The 23,771-nt window shown below is 36.2% G+C and overlaps 1 pseudogene; it reads left to right on the forward strand.

Moving 5' to 3' along the window:
* Nucleotides 1-140: 140 nt before the first annotated feature.
* On the forward strand, nt 141-23,090 carry LOC110206941 (small ribosomal subunit protein eS19 pseudogene; annotated as a pseudogene).
* The last annotated feature ends 681 nt before the right edge of the window (nt 23,091-23,771 follow it).

A 23,771-nucleotide genomic window follows, 5' to 3' on the forward strand; every position in this document is an offset into this window, starting at 1 on the left:
TGAAAGGTCTCAGAGGAGTGTATCTCAACCCATAAAGGCTTCAGTAAAGTTCTAAGAATGCACCACCAAGAACAACCATAAGCCAAAGGCAAATATACAGCTACATGTTGTTCCATCCAGTGCAGGACTGCACAAAGACAATGCCGGGAGCCTGCCAGTCCTTAGAGTGGAAACAGTGCAGGCAGATGAAAGCCACGGTGTCCAGACAGATGGTTCTGGAGCCACAGCAGGAGATAGGACTAGCACAGCATCTGAGCAACAAAGCCCAGACATTTTGTGGATGGCCTGTCACCAGCCTAATCTTATACAGGGCCATCTAATAAAGGCCTGTCAAGGCTACAGCAAGGGAAGGGACCAAGTTCTAGTTGGACACTGTACAAGAAGGGACTGAGATGAAAACTTAAGTTGAGCCACTGAGTCAAAATCCAGAGATTTCTGCAAAAAAGCAGAGCCATATCTAGCTACCACATCCAGAATGGGAGAAGCCAAGGGTCTAGACTAAAGAAGGGTCAGGACCAGGCAACCCTACCCCTCCACGTAGTTGCCAAAGAAATTTTCCTAAATCTCAGCTCTGACCATGTCACTCTCCTATTTAAACCCCAGGGTCGAATTATTGTCTCTAAGCTCAAGTAGAAACCCCTTCGTCATTTAAGGCCTTTCATAACCTGGCCCTGCCTTACCTTTCTATCCTGACTATATACTCCTTTTCCTCACATACTCTCTCTGGGTCTGTTTCCTGCTAGGTGATGTGTCCTCTATTAAACCTGTGCGTTTATCTACATCTCGACATGAATCATGTCTACTGCTCCCTACTGGGTGTTGTATCTCTGCTGCTCCACTTCTCTCTTGCATTTTTGGACTTCTCTCATCTTGTGGTCACTGCTGGACATTGCTCTCTGAAGGCCATGTCAGCTCTACTTAGTCTTCTAGGGCATAGTGACTAGAAAGCCTCTTCTTGATAATGTCACAACCATAAACTATAAGCCACCATCCCCAGGTGACAAAAAGCCAAGGAGAATATTCCTAGAACAAGATTACATCTTTTCTTCTAACTCTTATTTAGCTATGTAGACAGTATCCCAATCATTTGTCCCAGATAACTATCTGACAGAGTAAGATATTCTCAACATCTATTCAGGATTTTCATTCAGGTAACTTTGTGTCGGAACAAATGGTAACCCTTGCTACAGGGAAATAGGAATCACTGTTACAGAGAGAATATCAACTCATTTATTAGATTAGGAAATAGTTTTTAAAGACGAATTACTTTTCATGTTGTGGGGATTCAATATGTATTTGATGGTAAGGATGCTCTTATAGCACTCCTTTGCTGCTTGTAATTGTTTCTTCATTATTTTGGGGGGGACATATTATTTATTGTTCCCCAAGCTAAATCAGGTTGTTATGGAGGTGTCTAGTACGGTTCAATGCTCCTAGTCAGAACTTAAATGAGTGTTGAATGCCAAATGAAAGAAACAAGCACATGCTGCGCTATCAGTCAATAGCAATCTGATTTAATTAGTATTCAATAAGACGATGGTGTTGACAGTCTCCTCTACAGCCCTTGTGGTTTTCTTCATATTCCTGACAGCAGGATTTAATCTCATTGCTTTTGCAGCAAAACTTTCTTGCTGGATTATCTCAGTAGATGCAGAAAAAACTTTTGACAAAATACAACACTTATTTCTATTTAAAAATACTGGAAAGCATGAAAATAAATGGATCTTTTCTTAAAATGATAAGTAGTATCTATCCAAAATGATCAGCAATCATCTGTAAGGGGATGAGCTAGAAGCATCCCCAATAATATCAAGGGGGAAAATAAGGATGCCCATTATCACCACTATTATTCAACACTGTACTAGAAATGCTAGCTATAACAATTAGAGAAGAAAAAAATTAAAGGAATTAGAATTGGCAATGAGGAAACAAAACTATCACTCTTTGCGGATGTTATACTTAGAGAACCCCAAAGAATTGATTGAAAAACGATTAATAATTAACAACTTCAGCAAAGCTACAGGTTATAAAATAAATGCACATAAATCATCAGCATTTCTTGATATTGTCAGCAAAAAGTCCAGCGGGAAGAGATAGAAAGAGAAGTTCATTTAAAATAACTGCAGATAATATATTTTATACTGTCTACCTGCCAAGACAAACCTAGGAACTCTAAGAACACAATTACAAAACATTTTTCACACAAATAAAGTCAGATTTGAACAACTAGAAAATATTAATTGCTCATGGGTAGGCCAAGCCAATGTAATAAAAATGACAATTCTACAGAAATTTATTTACTTATTCAATGTCATTCCAATCAAACTATAAAAAAAATCTTTATAGAACTAGGAAAAAACCAAAATTCATCTGGAAGAACAAAAGATCAAGAATATCAAGGGAATCAATGTAAAAAAATGTCAAAGAAGGTGACTTAGCAGTACCAGATCTCAGACTGTATCATAAAGTGGTAATCATCAAACTGGTACTGAGTGGTGGGCAAGTGGAATAGATTAGGTACACAATGCACAGTAGTAAATGATCATAATAATATAGTATTTGATGAACTAAAGATATAAGCTTTTAGAACAAGAACTCACTATATTTGACAAAAGTTACTGGAAAAACTGACAAGCAGTTTGTCAAAAACTAATTATAGACCAACATCTCATACCGTATATCAAGATAAAATCAAAATTAGTACATAATTTAGACATAAGGGGAAATTAGGGTAGCATGGAATATCTTACCTGTCAGATCTATGGATAAGGGAAGAATTTATGATAAAACAAGAGACAGGGAGCATTATGGGAAGTAAAATGGGTAATTTTGATTACATTAAATTAAAAAAGGTTTTTCACAAAGAAATCAAAATGCAGCCAAGATTGAAAGCAGAAAACTTGGGGAAATTTTTTTACAGCAAATTTTTCTGATAAGGACCTCATTTCTCAAATATAAAGAGAACTGAATTGAATCTATAAGAATACAAGTTGTTCCCCGGTTGATAGATGGTCAAGGGATATGAACAAGTAGTTTTCAAAAGAAGAAATCAAAGCTATTTGTAATCATTGAAGAAAATGCTCAAAATCACTATTGATTATAGAAATACACATTAAAACAACTCTGAGGGACCACCTCACACCTATTGATTAGCTAATATGACAGAAAAGGGAAATGACAAATGGGGGAGAGGATGTGGAAAAACAGGGAAACTAATGCATTGTTGGTGGAGTTGTGAACTGATCTAACCATTCTGGAGAGCAATTTGGAATGATGTCTGAAGGGCTATAAAAGTGTTTATACCCTTTGATCCAGCAAAAAAACAAAAACAAAAAAAGCCCCCCAAAACCACTACTAGGTCTGTATTCCAAAGAGATCAAAGAAAAAGGAAAAGTACCTATATGTACAAAAATATTTGTAGCAGCTATTTTTATGGTGGCAAAGAATTGGAAATTGAAGAGATGTCTATCAATTGGGGAATGGCTGAACAAGTTGGGTATATGATTGTGATAGAATACTGTTGTGCTAGAAGAAATGATGAATAGGATGCTTTCAGAAAAACTGGGAAGACTTATGAACTGATTAAAAGCAAATTGAGCAAAACCAAGTGAACATAATAACCGTAATATTGTATGACAATCTATTGTGAATGACTTAGCTATTTCTCAGCAATATAATGATTCAAGACAATTTGAAGGACTTATAATGAAAAATGCTGTCCACCTCCCGAGAAAGAATTGATAGAGTCTGAGTGCAGATTGGAGCATTTTTTTTAATTTATTAATTTTACTTGAGGGTTTTTTTTTCTTTTTGGTCTATGTTTTCTTTCACAACATGGATAATATTGAAATATATTTTGTGTAATGGCACATGTGTAGTCTATCTAAAATTGCTTGCCTTCTAAAGACAGGGAAAGGGGAAGGAGAGAGAGAGAATTTGGAACTCAAAATTTTAAGAAATGAATGTTAAAATTTGTTTTTACATGTAATTGGAGAAAATAAAATATAAAAAACAAAATCAAACCTCTCTAGCTAACATGCAGACTTGGGTAAAATTTTCATCATACTAAAAAGATCTTGGTGAACCTTCCCTCTGTAGTTAATATCTGCTCTTGCTCAATAATTTTCCATTTTCCACAAAGAGTAAAAACTTTATTTGCACACATATCATGATGGTTATCAACTGGGAAGTAAGTTCTGAAGACACAAATAATGATAAGAAAATATATTAGAATCTTTAATGATCACATCAAAAGCTTATGGATTAAGATACTTGGCAGAAGGTTGGGTACATCTAGGGAAATAGGAATCACTGTTTGAGATACAGCATCAATTCACTTATCAGATTTTGTAAAGGAACAACTTTATGTTAAAAAAATTATGTTCTGGTATTTTTTCTCATGTTCTTTTTAATGTTTTCAAGGGTTATAATCTGGTTTAGATTAGATCTTATAAATCTAAGTTCTTTCAGGAAGCTGCCTTGTGTCAAAAAAAATATGCTGTGAGTTGCAGTCAGGTTATAAAGCTGAGAAAAGTATTAAATTGAAAAACTTAAGAATTTTAAAATAAAATTTTATGTTACTTCCATGAAGTTCCTCCTTCTTTTCCCCCTCCTTCCCCAAGCCCATTGAGAAAACAAGAAAAACAAAACTTCTGTTCACACATGCATAGTCAAGTAAAACAAATTGCCACACTGGCCATGTCCAAAACATGTCCCAATATGCATTCTGAGTTCATCACCTTTCCATCAGTCGGTGTATAGCTTATTTCAACACAAGTCCTTTGGAATTGTGGTCGGTCATTTTGTTGATTAGTAACTTCCAAATTTAACCTTAGGAATGTATGCAAAATACAAATCAGTGATAAACAGAAAGCATGCAATGAGAGGCAGAATGAAAGAAAGGTGGTTGGAGGGAAAGGGAATTTATTACCTTTAGATAGGAAAAAGATAACCAGAGGGTTGATGATGCTGATATACAAATCAACTATGTAATAGGATTCTTCCTTTGCTTTGTCACAAGGCAAGGAATAATAGGAGCAAGTGAGAGGGAGCACAGCAAGGATCTTCCAGTTCTTCTAGAATACTCATATAGCCAAACATAAGCAAACAAAACCCAGAAAAAGAGGGGGAAACCATTGACATATGAGGAAAGTTGCTGGTGATGGTTTTTGATGTGAAACCATCCTTCAGATCTTTGTTATGAAAGGGTATTGGATCTCCATGGCAAAAAGATAGCTGAAATAGTAGCAAAGTCATAACTAACATGGGACCAGAGGGCTTTTACCATAGACTGCCAACATGGTAGGGGAGGTACAACTCCACAGCATCTTCTATCCACGTATTTTGCTTTGAAATCCTTTATGAGTTCTTCTCACTTGCCAGATTCCCATTTCTATGGTACATCTCTCATCCCCAAGACCCATGGAGGCATGAGTAATATTGCTTTCTCTTTGCTTCACTCATGTTCTGACATTCCCTAATGCTTGTCCCCTTACCACTACCTCTTCCCCCACCCCATCCTCAATCCAGGCTTCTTGTTGTTAAGCTAATTTCTTACTTTCCTCTAAGAATCTAGGACTTTAAAAATCATCTTTGTCCATTGAAGTCATTCTATGAGGATTCATTATTGTGTGGAGGCTACCACAGAATCTTATAGTTGGAAGGAACCCCAGAAGCTGTCTAGTCCAATCTCTGCCTGAATATGAACTTCCTCTACCTCAATGGTTCTCAAACTCTTTTGTTCTCAAGACCTATTTATACTCTTTAATGACACCAAAGAACTTTTGTTTATGTGGGTTAGATCTATTAATATTAACCATATCAGAAATTAAAATTGATACTTTAAAAATATTTGTTGACCTCATTAAAAAATAACAATAAACTCATTACATACTAACTTAAATATTATTTTTATGAAAAATATATTTTCTAAAACAAAAAAATTCATGAAAAGAGTAGCATTGGTTTACATATTTTTGCAGATCTCTTTAATGTCTGGCTAAAAAGAAGATAGTTATATTCTCACATCACATGTTGTTTTGGTTGAAGTATATGGAGAAAGTCTGTTTTTATAGAGATATGTAAATTGGAAAGGGTAAACTATTTTAATAGGCAAATAATGTCAAATCTGAAACACGTGAGCAATAAGATGGTAGACTATCTACCCTCATACCCATGACCTCTCAAATCTCTTCAAAACAGAAATTATGCACCAAAGAGGAAGCAACTTCAGCTATTTCCACGATCTAGGGCACCAGAATCCAAAGGTGGTTAAAACAAACAAATAAACATCTAAACCTAGGAAGTGACATTCTTTTGCATCTTTTAGCTACATCTTACAATTTTCCTTCTCTTCCACTGTCAAACATATTGAATTACCTGATAATAAAGACACTACATTTAATTCTCCACTATCTACTTACTCATTAATCTTTTGTAAGTCTCTTTAGAGCTCTATTAAAACTATAACCTTAAAGCTCACCAATAACCTCTCAATGTCCAAATCTAGTAGCTGGTGTTTTTTTTTTTAGTTCTCATTCTTTTTGACCTCTTTATAGTATCTGATATAGTTAATTTCATCTCTTCTTTGAAAACTTTCTCTATTGAATTCTATGATGCTATATTATCATAGTCCTCTATCTCTGACCACTCCCTTTTTGTACTAATTCTTCCCACTTGACCATTCCTCCAAATGTGGTTGTTTCCCAAGGTTCAGGTCTGTACATTTTTTCTTCTCTGTTTACACTTCTTCAACTGAGATTTCATCTATTTCTGAGGCAACATCTATAGTTCACAGAAGATTGTAGTTATGGACAGTATTTAAGTATTTCAGTATAGGTTTGTTCACTTATTAGTTGAGTACCTATAAACCAGTCACTTGCCTTTTCTGAGCTTTAGTTTCCCTTTTGGTAAAAAGGAGATAATAATATCTTCACTGTAGAGAGGCAACATGATATAATGCTCAAGGAGGCAGAAAGACCTGAGTTCAAGTCCTGTCTCTGATACTCACTGGCTATGTGACCCTGAGCAAGTCACTTAACCTTCAAGTGCCCCCTGGGCAACTCTCCAAGATAATAAATTATACGAATGTCAATCTGTACTGGTAGAGGGATTTCCTGTTTGAATGAAATCACAGATCTGGTCCCCTAATTTTTTTTAATTGTATGCCTCACAGGTTTGTTATAGGGAGGAAAGAATGTTGCAAACTATAAAACACTATGGAAATTAATCTACATTTATTTTAAATTTTATAAAATTCTGCTATCATTAACTATTTCAAATGAGTCACAATAGATAAGGTAAATCTTTCTCCCCGCATTTTTCAGACAGAAGATGAGGTTCCAACAAGAATTTCTTAAGGCAAATTGGTAACAGATCTTAGGTTTTCAATCAGAAATAAATAATAATCAGGTCCCTGAGGCTGTGTCTACACAATGCAAAACAAACACAAAGAAATCTGCCAGACCATTTGTTTAGCATTATATATATAAAAAAAACAGCCAGTTTATTGATTTAGTTGTTCAGTCTGGGGCCAGTTTTGTCATTATGTCACTATAGCCTAGGCTTGCTAACAATATAAATGGACAGTCACATGTAAGCTAACAAGCTCAGCACTCTTATAACTGAAAACCAAACTCCATTTTCCCTTTAGGGGTTTTAACAGATAGCAAGCTCAATGTGAGTTACCAATGTGACATGGTGGCCAAGAAAATAAATAAACGCATTCTTAGGCTTCGTAAGAGATGCATGGTGCTAAAAGCAGGAAGGTAGTGATACTGCTACACTTTCCCTGATCAGATCACCATTTGAATATTGTGTTCAGCTCCAGTCACATTTGTTTAGCCAGTATGACATAATGCATAGAGAACCAGTCAGAAAGACCTAAATTTGAGACGGAGTCCTGTCTCTGATTCATGTTTGACTGGTTGACCTTGGGTAGGTCACTTAACTGCCTTAGATAAGGATCTCTAAGTGACTTGTCCAGGGTCACACAGCTATTAAATGACTGGGTTCAAGTCCTGTGTCATACTACCTGTTTGTTCCTGAGCAAATCCCTTAACCTCTCCCTGCCTTAGTTTCCTTATCTGTAAATTGGAGGGTTTACACTGAATGGCCTCTGACTTTCCTTCCAGCTCTAAATCACTGGAGCTCCCTAGACCAATGAAATTACACATCCAGTATCTATTTTTATCCTCTTGTCAAAGAATCTCCAGGTTGGAGTTGAGGATCCATCCAGGGGATGGTGAGGGGCCCTAAGGTCATGACATGTGATAATTGGCTGAAAGAACTGGACATTTTTAGCTAGGACAAGAGAAAACTTAGTGGGATATGATGGTTATCTTTATTTTTTGTAAATTTTATTAATTTATTTTGATTTATCAATAATCACTTCCATATGCTTTTGAGTTTAAAATTTTTCTCCCCCTTCCTCCCTACCACCCTCCTGAAGACAGTGCACAATCTGATATAGGCTACACATTTACATTCCTATTAAACATATTTTCACATTAGTGGTGTTGTGAGTAAAAATTAAAACCAGTAGGAGGAACCATCAGAAAGAGGAAACAAAACTCAACAGAAGAGAAAAAAAATAGCAATTCACCTTTTGTAGTTTTTTCTTTGGATGTGGATAGCATTTTCCATCATGGGGCCTCTGGAGATGTCTTAGATCCTCGTATTGCTGGGAAGGGTTAAGTTTATCAATATTAGTCATCGCACAACGTGGCTGTTATTATGTATAATGTTCTCTTAGTTCTGCTCATTTCACTCAGCATCAGACCATACAAGTCTTTCTAGGTTTTTCTGAAGTCAGCCTGTTCATCATTTCTTATAGCACAATAGTATTCCATTACATTCATACACCACAACTTGCTCAGCCATTCCCCAGTTGATGGGCACCCTCTCAATTTCCAATTCTTTGCCACCACAAAAAGAGTTGCTATAAATATTTTTGTACAAGTGGGTCCTTTACCATTTGTATGATCTCTTTCAGATATAGCCTTAGAAGCGCTATTGCTGGGTCAAAGGGTATGCACATTTTTATAGCCCTTTGGGCATAGTTCCAAATTGTTCTCCAAAATGGTTGAATCATTTCACAACTCCACTAACAATGCATTAGTGTTCCAATTTTCTTTTTTTTTTTTCAGCCAAAACCACGGTTTATTGAAGATTCACCATATTAGCCAAACTCTTAAGGAATCTGAGCATCTGTGGGCTATTGGCTAGATTGTGAAAATCTGAGCCTAGTGTTCCAATTTTCCCACATCTTCTCCAACACTTATCATTTTCCTATTTTGTCATGTTGGCCAATCTGATAGGTATGATGTGGTGCCTCAGAATTGTTTTGACTTGCGTTTCTCTAATCAATAATGATTTAGAGCATTTTTTCATTTGATTATAATGGCTTTATTTCTTCATCTGAGAACTGTCTGTTCATATGCTTTGAGATGGTTATCTTTGAGTAGTGGAAAAACTACCATACAGAAAAGGGATTTATCTTGGCCTTCTTGGCCCCAGAAGGTAGAGGTAAGAACAATGAGTAGAAGGTGTGAAGAGACACATTTTTAGGTTGGTAAAGCATCTCTAAAAGTACTAGAACCAGGGAAAGTGATCTCCAGTCCATACCTGGCTCTTGGCTCAGTAACATACACTTGTTGCAAGAGGATTTCTCCCCAGATGGCTACCATAGCTATGCAGTTCTGAATTGTGAACAGTGCTTAACCAGCTAATCAGTACTTCAGAAGGAAATGGCAATTTCCACATGGACCCAAGTGGACAGCCATGTATGACAACACCAATGAACCTCAGGGAGCTAAAGAAACTATGAAGACTTTTTTCATCTGGTTCATGTCCACCACCTTTTTAGCTTCTTTGTCTCACTTCTTTTCTTTGTATCTGGGGGCTTTTCCCCTCTGTTTGTGCATGTCTTCTTTTTTTTTCCCTCTGTGTGTTTATCTGGATATTTCTTTCTGTTCTTCTCTGTTTCAATGAATGACCAAATGTTTACTGAGTGCCTAGTATATACTTATTGCTGTGTTAGACAATGTAGGGGGATGCAAAAGAAATGTGATACAGTCCCCATGCATGCAATGAATTAAGTGCCCACTAAGTACCTGGCTCTGTACCACCCATTAGGGATACAAGTACAATGAATGAAACAATCCCAAAATGCAAGGATCTTACTCAATCTAATTGTGGAAAAAGATATATTTACGGAAAAAAATGAACAATGCATAACAATATGTGATCAATTCTAAATGAGTGGGGGAAGTATTAAATTTTTCTGTTGCTTTGGAAAACAATACTAGGATCAATGAGAGGACATTATAGGAAGGCAGATCTAACAGTACATGGAAGAACTTTCTAATAATTAATAATCATAGTGATTCTAGTGCTTGAGGTAAGCATCTCAAAATCCTAAGGGGTACGGAGGGACTTTGAAGAGAGACTTTTAGACGTAAGATATGAGCCGGAATGTATGTGTGTCAGAGGGAGGGGAGTCAGAGATATTGGACACCTTTTGGCCGCCTCAAGGAATGCTTCTCTGGTATGGTGGGACCAAAATCCTAATACCTTCCCCATGCAAATTAGACTAGTTTTTACCTGAAAGGCCACAAACTTGACTGCCATCAGAGCTAAGGCTACAAGTGTGCCTCCCTTGAAAGAGCTTCCTAGATCCCTAGCCACCTAAGGGCATAAAAAAAGCTCATTTGTGTGGAGCTGGAGCCCTTAGACCCAGCAGATGCCCCAAGATTATACAAGTTACCATATCCTGTCTTGCTGAACAGGGGCATTTCCAAATGGAGACGAAGCGTCTACCTAAGTTAAGTGCTTGAATATTCTTTCTATACTGTGGTCTTTTATAAAGTATAGAATTAGTCCTATCAATAATAATTCTAGCTATCATTTTATAATTCTGTAAGGTTTACAAAGTGCTTTACAAATATTATCTCTTTTGATCCTCACCAGCTCTGTCTGCTTAGAAAGTAGCAGACTACTTCCTAATCCAACAGATTAGGAAGGTGGGGGCAAACAGAGGTGAGGTGACTTGCCCAAGGTCACACAATTAGGAAGTGTCTGAGGTTAGATTTGGACCCTGGTTTTCATGACTCCAGTTCCAGGGCTGTATTGACTGTACTACTTAGCTGCTTATTCATTCTATCTGTGTGTTGTTTTTTCAAGAACTGATTATTAATGTTAAATGTTTACCAGCAAGCCTCTGGCTATATGGGAAGGTAAAGCTTCAGATTTCTTTCTGAATTTATATATGAGAATGATTATGATAGAAAATAAGTGCTAAACTGACAGGAAGACACAGTTCTCTTTTTAATACAGCTTGTCATGTTTTGCTGTTTTTTTGGAGTGGAAGGAACTTGTTTTGTAACCAACTGGAAAAGTTTGAGTGGATAACTCTTGTCAAAGGACAGGAAACAGTAATTTGGAAGAATCATAGCCCAAAAGGGCCACCATGAGCTCAATTCTACCTGTAGTGCTCCAATTTTAATATGGAAGAGAAAGATATTGAATAATCAACAATTAGCACTTCAGTTCTTGAATAAGCTAGAGTTGAGTACAATTAGAACTGACAATTTGTCACTCTAAAGGAGCACCCCACCTGCCACATAGTCGTATAAAGGAGCTATAGGCTAAGGAGATTTCTTAAATCTTTTAGTACTTTTAGAACTGCCAAAGGGATGAATCACCAACACTTTTATATTTGTAAATTATATTTGTAAATGTATATTTGTAAATTTAATGTTTCAATTTTTTATGACTTGTGCACTCTCCCCTAGGAAGATGTCTAATTTTCTTTTGCTATTTTGTATCATAGGACCTTATTCCCTTGATTAATTTTTAATAAGAGAGTCACGCTGAGCTGTTCACAGAGTATGATTGGAGACTGCTTCTTGCTCTTTTCCCAGTGGAATGTTGAGTACTACTATTCCTGGTAGTGTCTGTGGACCATTGATTTCTTTATTCTTTAATATTTTCATTCTGTTGAAAGGGAAATATGAAGTTGAAGGAAGGGAAGAGCGACTGAGCAACTTGGAGGGTTAATGGGTGGCAGAGGTATAGAGCCTCTTTTAGTTTAGCATACCAGCAAATATGATTTGCAGGTGAAATCTACATGGGATCCTCCAACATGGTATTGTACATTTGTTTTACAATCCTCCATCTGCACTGGAAAATTAGTTGTTTTCAAATTGAGCCTTTAATGTCATCAGAAACTTGCAATATCCAATGGTCATATGACTATAAGGATTCCAGTCTGAGACGTACTGCAAAGCTCATTTGGCTCTATGTAGATTGGCTGTTTCTTCTTTATGTACTAATATTAAAGTTTCAGTTCTTCAATTCTCTGTTAAAACTCTAGCTTTTGCAAGGAGATTTTCCTGGTCCTCCTTAACATAAGTGCCTTCTCTCTGAGATTATCTCCAATTTATCTCGCGTACATCTTATTTGTTTGGATGTTGGCTCTCCCAACAGATTGTGAGCTTCTCGAGGACAAGGGCTCTTTTTGCCTTTTTATTCCTGGTGAATAGATCAGTGTGCTTAATAAATGTTTCTTGGCTCGACTATGTATGTATACATGTTACCTCCCCCACGATAATGAGCTCCTTGAGAGTATGGACTGTTTCTTGTTTTGTGTTTATATTCTCAGTTTCCTAGAATAGTGCTTGGAACGTAATCAATACTAAATAAATGGTTATTGATTGATGGATGGATCAATCTAATACCCTCTACATTCTTCCTTCCTCTCCCCTACCTCTATGGCAATTAAGTTAGTTGAGGTAGAAAAGGGCCATTGACTCAGTGCCTGGAAATAACTTCGTTCTCTAAGAAAAATTGAGTTGGGACCAATTAAGCATGTATAAATATATTAATGTTCCACAATGAATGATGTTACGCCTTGTGTTTACCCCACACCCCACTCTTATCTGCCTGAGATATTGAAGCTGTAGGAAATGATAAAGGTTGTATCTACATGACACAAAGGTAAAGTGACAAGTGAAAACTTCAATCATATTAATGTTTCAAAATATCTGATGTTCTTTTACATCTTGTATACAAAACATCCAGCTGAACTTTTCTCTTTTTATACAGATGCTTTGTTCAGAGATACATTTAAGATTTGCAGGGATGTGATGAGGTAAGACACTTCTGACAGACTTGTAACCTCACTTTTTCTGTTTTTTCTTAAACATACATTATCACTTTTGAGCTTCACAGTAATTCTTATGGTAAATGTTACAGGTATTATTGTCTTAACTTTACAGATGAGGAAACTGAGGCTGAGAAAATTTTCATTAATTTTCCCCCAGCCACACATCTGGGAAATGCAGAGGTACATTTGAACCCAGGTTTTCCTGCCTCTCAAGTCTCACCCTTTATCTGCTATACCATGCTGCCTCTTCTCTCTGGTTCTTAAAGAGCACTCTGCCAGTCTCTAATTGCTAATGATCTGTAACATCATCCATTCTACTTCCCCCCCCCATCTTATCTAAAATTACTCTGGCAATTAATTGCATTGATGAAATCCAGATAAATATATCCTACTTTATAGTCTTGAAAGTGTTTTCACATACATTACTTTATTTGATCTTCACAACAACTTTATAAAGTAGACAGAGTGGTCATTCGTGTCTCCATTTTGTAGAGATGAGGATGTTGAGAACCAAAGAAGCTACATTACTTGTCAAAGGTCACACTAGTAAGTGGCAAAGCTAGACCTGGAACTTTTGATCCCTGAAGAAATAAAGAGGTCGCTACTTTATCCATAGGGTATATTCTCTCTGAGTTCTTTTCCAGAAATGATGATAGAACTGGATTAAACTGTGCAGTTGCAAGATATCTAGTGTGTATGGGAGGAGTGAAATGGGTATTTTTTCCCTTCATATTAAATTAATTACGATAAAAAATGATCAGAGCCATGACCTGGCTTTCACTAGTGCCACAACTAATATAATCAACCGAGATAATCAAATGAGCACAACCCTACAGGAGTGTCATTTATTACTCTTACTATGATATGTAGTACTGGAAGAATTATTTCTTCTGTAAATGAAGCCTAGACAGATTTTCTGAAACCTCTGTTCTTCGTGCCCCGAAGTGCATGAGACAGAGGACAACTGTGCTTGATAAAAAGGGAAATGACTTGGATCTGGGATGGAGAGAATTTGAACACTCTTCCTGGACTTGTTACTGATTTGTAGTATAAGCCTAATGTTTCTACAAACTCTTTCTACAAACTCTTTGCCTTGGTTTCCTCAACTGGAAAATGGGGATAATAATAGTAATTTCCCCCCTTCTAGGGATTCTGTCATGGTTGTAAATTAAGTAATTTATTTTTAAGAGTGATTTGAGGTCCTAGGGACTGGGTGTTATATAAATGCAACTGGCTCCCCAAAAGGTCAGGCAGTTTATCTCTTCAAGAGTGATTTATATGAGCAATCCTGGTTGTTTATCTTCTTAGTGACAAAATTACCAGGAATAGAAAGAGCTTTCCGAGACCTCTTACTCTTCATTAGGGAGTATGGTGAGTGTTTTAAAGTACATGTCCCAATTATTAATTAACCGCTTGGTCTAGGAAAAGTGACCATACTTTTGCTAGAAAATATAAAGGATTATTTTCCCTTGTCTTTTGGAAATGATTTTTCACAAAATGAAAAAAAATGTTTTTCTTTAAAAAATGGGTAGTCTGTGTCATTGAAAAGGTAGCTTAACTTTTTATCTTTTTTTCCCTAGAGTCTCCTCAAAGATAATTCAGTTTTGAGCACCTAATAAGGTTTGGTTTTAATTGAATCAACCTTTCCATTCACTGGGGTATAAAACAGACTGTCACACAGAGATGAAATTTGGGTGCCGGATGAATGATTTCACCACTTTCAACAACTTCTTTGGCTAGCCTTGAGACTTCCATTAATAATGGGAAGGATGGGATAAAGATATTTTTCATATTCTTTCACCCACTTCCTTGAATGTTTATTGTATTTGAACCTGAGTTAGTGAAGCTTAACACACAAAAAAATTAAACACTTTGAAAACATTAAAGTCTAAGTCATTTGATAGTGTGTCATTTTGTTTAGAGTAAACCAGGCATGGTGGCAAATATCTGTAGCCCTTGCTTATAGGGAGACTAGGCTGGGAGATCATTTGAATTTGGGATCTCTGAGCTACAATAGGGCAAAAGCTGATTGGGTGTCAGATCTAAGGCCCACACCCAATATAGTGAGCTTCTCAAAAGCAGAGGACCATCAAGCTGCCTAAGGAGAAATGAACCACCCAGGTTGGAAAGAAAAAAACACGTTAAAGCTTCCATGACAGTTAGTATTGGGACTGAACTGTGAGAGGCCACTGCACTTCAGCCTGTGCAACAAATGGAGACCTAGTATCAATAACAAACAAGCAAACAAAATATTCAACAGATTGATCAATAAATTCAACTTTAAAGTGGTGGCTTGATATAATTTAGTTGCATATTAATATGGTCAATATCAGTCAGCTACCCTAGAAGTTACTGTATAACAGAACAACTAATAGCAAATGAGGAGAACCTCAACAACTATGCTCTACTTTCCCTACAGGATAAGCAAAATAATGATTCATGAAATAAATAGTATTATATAGGCAAACTTTCCTGCTTTTGAAGCAACTCTTGGAATGTGAAAGATTAGGAAAGGAATATGGAATTAATGTTTGTAAATTTGTTAATGAATAGAATTTCTGGATTTTGAATTTCCATAAAAAGTAGGGTTCAAGTAGTATTTTCCATCTTCACTCAGCCACCTCCCATCCCTAGGCAAATTTCAGAAGAGAAAAAAATGAAGTCTTACATCATCAAATAAGATTATAAATAACAAGAGATATTTATGAAATGGGAGAAAAAAAGGTATGATTTAACACTTTTAATCTACAGGCTTCAATCTAAAGAATCAGCATAGTATAGGAGATAGCTGGCTTTGAAGTCAGAAACACTTGAGTTCAAATTCTGCCTATGATTTATACTGGTTGTGTGACCATCCACAAGTCACTTAATTTCTCAGTCCTCCCAGGCAACTTTCTCAGATTGGCAGTTACAGATAAATTGCTAATCTGAATCACTAGAGGGAATTCTACACCAAGAGTTCACTATGCTAATGAAATTACCCATCTTGACCAAAAAACACCTTTTTTTTTTAAACCTAGAGCTTTAAAAAAGAGACCTTCAAAAGTGACTATTAAGGTTGGAAGTCCTGAGGAAAAAAATCCAGCTCTTCCATTTGCATAAAAGGCTTTCTTATGAATTTTCATCTTAATAATATTCAAGTTGGGGGCAATGATTTGCAAATGTCCAAAGCTTATTTTATACAGGGCAGAAGGGTTGAGTCAGTCTGATATACATAGACTAAATGTTTTGTAGATCACATTATTAATTGGTAATATTAATGTAGAACAACATAACAGGGGGAAATGGCATCCAGAATAATGAATCTAAAATGGCATCATTCACATTTTAGTCTCCTAATTATATGACGTCTCTGTGGCCTGCACAGCAACCACTTTTACGTACACATTCTTGCTTGCATAAAAATGGTAAGTAGACCAGAAAAAAATCACTCAGCTTAGTTTTAACAAATGTGAAAATAAAAAGAAAGTGAACTCTCATGTGTAAAAATTATGCCTGTGCTCATATATGGTGATAAATGCCCCCAAACAATTGCATATATAACTTCTTTGTGGGAAGTCCACCAGTGAAACTCATATAAGCCAAGTCTTATTAATTATGAAAACTAGCCTTTGACAACTTGAACATGTTACAGTAATGGTTTTATGTTATTCATAAATTTTCATTATTTTTTAATAATAATATATGATTCTTTCAATAAACTAGAAAATATTTGATATTAAATTAGATTAGTTTGATCTCTGAGTCCCCTTCTAGCTCTAAATCTCATGCTGAAATATCATCCTAAGTTAAAGAGAGGCATATTTAAGCTTGATACAAGGAGGAACTTCTTAATAACTGAATTGTCTAAAAGTACAATGGGCTACCTCAAGAGGTAGTAAGCGGGTTCCTCCTCACCAAACAAAGCAAAAACTGACTGACCCCTTGTTGAGTATATCATAGAGCAGTGGTTCTCAAAGTGTCATCTATAAATGCCTAGCAAATCCCAAGACCTTTTAGGGGTTCACCAATAGGTCAAAACAATTCTAATAATAATACTAAGACTTGTTTGCCTGCATTTGATTTTAGGTAGATACTTTTTATAACATTGAAAAAGCTCCCTCTGTGCCTATAAATTATAGGTTTTGTAGCATAAAAGAATGTACTTTGTCAAAACTTTTTCTACATTTATTGAGATGATCATGTAGTTTGGGTTATTTTGATTTTTAATGTAACTATGTTGATTGTTTTCCTAATATTGAACCATCATTGCATTCTTGGTATAAATCTCACTTGATCATAACAAATAATATCTTGGATAAATTGCTGTAGTTTATTTGATAGATTTTTTAAAAAAAATTTTTGAGTTAATGTTTAGTAATTCTGTTGGCCTATATTTTTCTTTCCATGTTTTATCTTTCCTTGATTTAGCTATTAGGACTGCATTTGTCTCATAAAAGGATTATGATAGAACAATTTTCCCCTCAATTTTCCAGAATAATTCATGAATTACGTTTTAAATGCTCTTTAAAAGTTTGACAGAATTCTCCTATGAATCCATCAAATCGAGGCACTTTTACTTTTTTCTTTGATAGTTCCTTTATAGCTAGATCTATTTCCTTTTCTGAAATTGGATTATTTAAGATTTCTACCTGATTTTCTGATAGTTAGGATGTTTTACATTTTTGAAGGTATTCCTCTATCGCTTTTGTGTTTTCTGCTCTTTTAGCATATCTGTATACTATGTTCTGAATATTCTTTTTATTTCTGTCTTTTGTTTTTCTTTGATTCACTTGATGTGTGGTAATTTTTTCCATTCTCTCAGTTTTATTTTGTTTATGTCTTTGTCTTTTAAATGTGGTTTTTAAAGCAACAGATTGTAGCATTTAATTTCCTTATTCAGTCTGCCACTCTTCTTTATTTTATTGGATTGTTTAATCCTTTAACATTTAAAGTTATGAGAGTCAAGATTATATTATTCTCCATCTGTCTTTAAAATGTGGGGTTTTTTTCAAGTTATGATTTTCTCCCTTCTTCTGCTGTAAACACAATATTATATTCCTTTGGTTATTTTATTTTAACTTTTTTTAGGATAGTCCTGTTCCCATCTCACTTGTTACCTTTTCTCTTTAGGATTTTGCCTATTAATTCCTTTCTCTTACTTTTATCTGGTTATATATTTCTTCCCTTTCTCTTTTCCTCTTAGTTAATCAAGGAGAATCCCCCTTCCTCTCTTCCTCTTCAGCTAGTTCTGTCCATTAGTTTTTTAAATTTTATTTTTGTGTCCTTTTCAAAAATAATGTTTCTCATTCTCTTCATTATCCATTTTTTCTTTTTGTTAACTCACTCACACTCTGGTTCATAATCCCTATAATCTTCTGTTCTCTCTCTTTTCTCTGCATTTTTTTTTAAAGAAATCAAAGCTTCCAAGATATCCATTCTTTTAAAAAATTATTTTAAACTTCAATACAAAAACTTAAATACACAAAAAGAAAAAGAAATATATTATAAACTTAAATATTAAAACTTAAATACAAAATAAGAAAAAAAAAGCATTGCCATATGCACAGCAGAACTTAAGAGAGGATTCTAAATATACAGCAACAAATTTCCATTTCAAAAAGCCTATATAATAAATACTATGCATTGTGTTCAGAGCTGTCCATCTTTTCCTTGCTTCATTGTAAGTTTTTTTTGTTCTCTGCTATGCACTTTTTACTTTATTCTTTTTTCCACCTTCTTCCCACTCCCTCCCCCAAGAAGGTACAATTAAGAACAGATACACACACACACATATAAACTTACATACATACATATATGCACAAAGATATATACATGTATATACACATACATACACTTACATATGCATACATATACTTGTATATCTATGGTCATACTCTTATACAGACATATACACTCATATGCATCTATGCAAGCCTGTGCTATATTTATTTGTCCTCTATTTCTCTGAGGGTGGATAACTTCTTCCTTAATAAATCCAGGTCTTTCCATATTTTTCTAAGTTCACCACTCATCATTTCCTACACCACAGCAATATTCCATCCTTATACTGTCTAGTTATTTTAAATTGTCTAAAACAATATTGATTGATATGGCTGACATATAGTATAGTTTTCTTATTTTTCTCTTATGATTGACTATATTTTAGCTTTAACTTTGTCTAAGATTGTGATTACTATCCCTGCTTTTTTTTCCCTAATAAATTCTACTCCTGATTTTTAATTTATATTTGTATGTATCTCTTATTTCCTATCTCTCCTAACTCCTCTACCTTATTTCTACCAGCTACCTTGCCCTCCTATTACTTAACCTATCTCCCTCCAAGGATCCCTCCTTATCCTCCCATTCCTATTAATCTAAACACCCTTATATTACCCCACTCTTATCCTAATCCTTTACCCTCCACTCTGGAAGTCCCTCCCTCATCCTCTCTGTCTCCTTATCCACTTAGCCTTTTATTTCTTTCTGAATTTAGAAGTCTTTTACACCCTACTATCCTCTTAAAACCATTCCCAATCAAAGTAGGGTTCCATAATCATCAGCCTTCCTTTCCCATCTAATTCCTCTGTCAGTTTTTCCTCTCAGACTTCAACTGTATAAAATAATTGCTCTTTTTACCTGTTCCTAAATGGTTTTAGTTTTTGAAATTATATCATATTCAGATCTACCCCAATCATTTTTACAACTACCTAATACTAATAAGAATCTTAGACACACATTTTACATTTCCTCATATAAAAGGCAAGCAGTTTGTCCTTATTGAGTCCCTTGCAATTAGTCTTTAATATGTACCTTATATTTCTTTTGTATATTATATATCAAATCTATTTAGTTCAGGTTTTTTTAAAAAAATAAAATTCTGTAAGTGTGACAATTCATTAAATGTCTATTTTTTTTTCCATTCAGGATTATGCCTAACCCCACAACCCCAGTTCTTTTACTCTGTGGTATATAGTGTTCTAAGATCTGTGGTCTCTTAGCATAGCTATTTCTAGGTCTTGTGTGATTCCAATTGTGGAACCACCATATTTAAATTATTTTTTTCTTGTTGCTTGTAATATTTTATCCTTGAGCTGGGGTTTTCAGAATTGGACTATTGTATTCCAGTAGGTTTTCCTTGTAGAATCTTTTTCAAGTAATGATCAGTGCATTTTTTTCTATTTCTATTCTTCTCCCTACCCCCCAGCCCCCATTGTTTTAATGCTTCAGGATAATTTTCTTTACTTATTTCTTATGTTGTTGTATCAAGATTATTTTTTTTAAATCATAACTTTCAGGTAGTCCAATTATTCTTATTTTTTCTCTTCTAGGTCTTTTCTCCAGGTCAGTTGTTTTTCCTATGTTTCACATTCTCTTCTATTTTGTCATACTTTATATTTTGTTTTATTATTTCTTAGTCTCATAACTTCACTGACTTCTTCTTGACCAATTCTAATTTTCAAGGAGTTGTTTTCTTCCTTAAGATTCTGGATCTGATTTTCTAGTTGGTTGACTTTCTTTTCATAATCTCCTTATTTTTCAAAAAAATTTCATCATTCTCACTTGATTTTTTTTCTTTTTGGTGAGGCAATTGGGATTAAGTGACTTGCCCAGGGTCACTCAGCTAGTAAATGTCAAGTGTGTAAGGCCAGATTTGAACTCAGGTCTTCTTGACTCCAAAGCCAGAGCTCTATCCACTGCACCACCTAGCTGCCCTTCTCATTTGATTTTTAAAGTTCTTCTAATGGGCAGGTGACCATTTTCTTTGGGGTAGAAGAGGCTTTTTTTTTTGCTTCAGTATCTCCTCTGAAGATGAATCCCACTCTTCTCTATTCCCATAGTAACTTCCTGTGGTTGAATTTTTTTCTTCTTTACGTGTTATTTTTTCTTCTTCTTTATTTGTGGCAGCTTATTTTTTATAATCTAGTCCTGTGGTATGGGGGATGGTCTCAAATCTGGCCTTAGATCCTCCTCTCTGGCCTGGAACTGAAACCCAGAATTCTGCCCTTCTCCAAGTGCCCATAGCCAGTGGTGTCCCTACCCCACTGCTTCTGCACTCATTGGGTGTGTACTGGTTCCTTCTCACCCAGGGCTGCACTTGGGCTGCACAGCTGGGTCTGGTTCCTTACCAGCAGAGGTTCCTTTAATCTTCCTGGCTCAGCCCACTTCCCCCACAGCCCAGGAGGTGAAAGTTCCTGTACCTGGAGCTGAGGGCACCTCCCAACCCAGCTAGCCCCAGGGTTCACTGCTTATTGTTTCAGTGAAACTAGCCTAGCAGTGTATATACTCTTCATGGGGACCACAGCTCAATGCTGGGATTTTTCTTTATATATTCTGCCATTGTCCCAGGTGGACCACTGTTCTGCCTCAACTCCTATTTATTTTCAGCACTCTATGTTTGCCCTGAGGTGCTATTTTGTCTTGTTTTTTTTGGGGGGGGGATCTGGAGAGCTTGGAATTTTCTGACCCACTCTGCTGTCTTCTTAGAATCCTCTTCTCACTATAGCTATTCTAAGCTCTGTCCTGTAGACACTTTCTGTCACTGCCTTATAGGGCTTATCCCATGGATTCCCCTTTTCCATTATGCCTCACTTTCAGAGCAATGCCAGTTATTGCAGGTGTCAGAGAGGACATTGCCCCATGGTAGGATACCTCTCTCCAGCCCTCCCCCCCTCCCCCATCTAGAACCTTTCTCATTGACTTTTTTTTTAAACATTTGCCTGGAAATCTCACCACTGTATCAATGCTTTCCCACTCCTTCAGGTGCCAGTGGTGCTAGGGGTTCCACCTCATCACCACCTATGTCAAATAATCTCTTTAGACACCAAATCTCTCAGGCCTCATCCAGTGTGAGGTTCTCATTTCCCTTCACCCAGAGGATCATTCATCAGTGGAACCCCCTTCCACCTCCAAAGTAAGGCTTCCTCTCTTTCTCCCTTTTTTTTTCATTCTTTTCTCCTTTCTCCTTACCCACTCCCCCAGAAGCTCTTCTCTTCCTGAGACCATAGAGGTCATTCTCCCCTCATGGCTAGTCCTTGATTTGACTCCAACATATCCCTCACTCCTCTCTATCTCCCTATTCCTCTCCTCCTCTTTCATATATTCCCCTATGTTACATTATAGTTGTACAAAAGAAGCATTCACCTGTAGGAAGGGTGTTGCCAGATGCTGTCTATAATGCCTTTTGTCTGCCTCTTCACTGTTACCTCTACAAGATTTTCACCTTCACCTGTTTCCTTGTATACATTTAGAAAGAAGCCTTTCACTAGTCTTTCTGTTGTTACTCTGCTGCTATGGCTGTCTGCATTTATTTATTCCTCTTATAATTCCATTATTTGAAGTGTTCAAAAAGCAAACAATCTCTTCAGTTCTGGTTTTCTTTCTAAAAATATTTCAAACTCTTTGAATGTTCATCTTTTGTCCTGCATGGTTAAGCTAGGATTTGTAGGATAGGTCTTCTCACACTGGGCTGCATCCTGAGCTCTACCGCACCACTTCCATCCTCCCACAGACACCTGGAGGTGTGAACCAGCAGGAGGACGTGAACCAGCAGGAGTTCATCTAGGCATTGGCCACCTTTCTGAAAAAGTCGGGGAAATTGAAAGTCCCTGAATGGGTCAAGTTGGCCAAACATAAGGAGCTGGCACCCTATGACGAGAAGTGGTTCTACACCTGGACTGCTTCCATGGTCCATCACCTGTACCTTTGAGGTGGTGCAGGTGGGGGATCCATGACCAAAATCTACAGTGGGTACCAGCGCAATGGGGTAATGCCCAGTCACTTCAGCAGAGGCTCCAAGAGCATGGCCCAAAGGATCCTGCAAGCCCTGGAAGGCCTCAAAATGGTGGAAAAGGAACAGTATGTGGACCAGAAGTTGACACCTCAGGGACAGAGAAACCAGAACAGAATTGAAGGACAAGTGGCAGCTGCCAACAAGAAACATTAGAGCAAACCACACCAGATTCATTAATAAAATAGTAGAATAAAATAAATAAAATTAAATTTAACATACATTTAAGAATAAAAAAATAAGATTTGTTAATAAAAAAATAAAAATACATTATTCCATTCTCTCCTCTTTTTCTCATGACTGTAGGAATAGTCTTCAAATGCCCATACCCTGCTTTTTAAAAAAGAATTTGTTGAGGCAATCAGGGTTAAGTGACTTGCCTAGGGTCACACAGCTAGTAAATATCATGTGTCTGAGACCAGATTTGAACTCAGGTCCTCCTGACTCCAGGGCCAGTGCTCTATCCAATGTACCACCTTGCTGCCCCTGCCCTTTCTTTTATTTGAAGTTCTTTGTGGGTTGCAGAACGTGTTTCTGAATTGAATTGTTAAATTTAATAACTATGTGTCTTAGAGTTTGCAACCTTGTTTTTTTTTTTTTAGAGACAATCTATGATTTTTTTTTTACTGGAATTTTACGTTTTATGTTCAGAAGTTCTGGGCAGTTCTCTTCATTATCCTTCATTATGGTATTAAAGTTTTTTTGTCCTGTCATGGTCTTCTTGGACGTCTGTACCCATTTTGTCTTTGAGATCAACATAGTGAGCATATTTTCCTTTAATGTTCTTATTTTTTATTTCTCTTCTTCTAGAGTGTCCTTTATTTCTGTGTATTGGCA

Source organism: Phascolarctos cinereus, unplaced genomic scaffold (genome assembly GCF_003287225.1).
Source record: "Phascolarctos cinereus isolate Bilbo 61053 unplaced genomic scaffold, phaCin_HiC Scaffold_1;HRSCAF=81, whole genome shotgun sequence".
Lineage (NCBI taxonomy): Eukaryota > Metazoa > Chordata > Mammalia > Diprotodontia > Phascolarctidae > Phascolarctos > Phascolarctos cinereus.